We start from the raw sequence: 1475 nt of genomic DNA, 5'->3' as shown, positions 1-1475 counted from the left end.
ACTTATATATACTCTCTTCTATATATATATATATAATATTCTATATACAATCTATATATATATATATATATCTAATATACTCTATATATATAAAATATATATATATATATATATAACTCTAAATGTACCTACTATATATTTATATATATTTATATATATATCTCTATATATTACCTCATATATATAATATATTATATTAATTATATATATATATATATATAACTATTGAACATATACCTCTCTCTCTCTCTCTATCTCTATACTATCTCTATCTCTATCTCTATCTCTATCTCTCTCTCTCTCTCTCTCTCTCTCTCTCTTTCTCTCCCTATATATTTATATAGTATATTTTAAATATACTCTTTATATATATTATATATTATATTTATTATTAAATATATATATTACGCAAATATACCTTATATATATATATATATATATATATATATACCTATATATATATATATATATATATTTATTTGTATTAATCTGTATATATATATATTATAGGTATATATAGAGGAATTATTATATATATAAATATATATATATATTATATATATAGATATATATTATATATATATTAATATTATAGGTATATATATATATATATATATATATATACCTCTATATTATACCTAAATATTTATATATATATATATATATATATATATATATATATATTACCTCTATATATTCTATATATTTTTATATATAATATATTATATATATATATATATTGGTATATATAGAGGTTAATAAATATGTATATATATATATTTATATAATATATTTATATATACCTCTATATATTTATTTAGAATATATATATATATATATTATATATATATATAATATAGGTATATTAGACGGTTTATATATTTATATATATATAATATATATATTATTTTTATAGAGTGTTTATCTAATAATATTTATAGAGTATCTATATATATTATATAGAGTATCTATATTATATATATATATATAGGTATATAATTAGATATATATATAATAACTTTATAATATATTATACCTATATATCTACTATAATATATGTAATATTATTATACATTATATATACCTATATATATAATATATAAATATAGTGTATATATATATAGATATATACATATATATATTATATATATTTTTTATATAAGTAGGTATATATATTTTTAGATATACATTTATATATATATATATTCTATATTTATCTATAATTATATAATACATTATATATATATATATATATATACCTCATATTAAAAATATATATATATATATATATATATTAGGTATATATATAGTATATATATAGTATATATATATATATATATATTATTAAATATATATATATATATATATGATATATAGAGGTATATTTAGAGTATTATATATATATTATATAGATATATTTATATATTATATAGGTATATTTTATAATAATTAATACATATAAAATTAATAAAGAG

This window comes from Penaeus chinensis, chromosome 9 (genome assembly GCF_019202785.1).
Source record: "Penaeus chinensis breed Huanghai No. 1 chromosome 9, ASM1920278v2, whole genome shotgun sequence".
Taxonomy (NCBI): Eukaryota; Metazoa; Arthropoda; class Malacostraca; order Decapoda; family Penaeidae; genus Penaeus; species Penaeus chinensis.
This window is presented reverse-complemented; position numbering follows the sequence as displayed.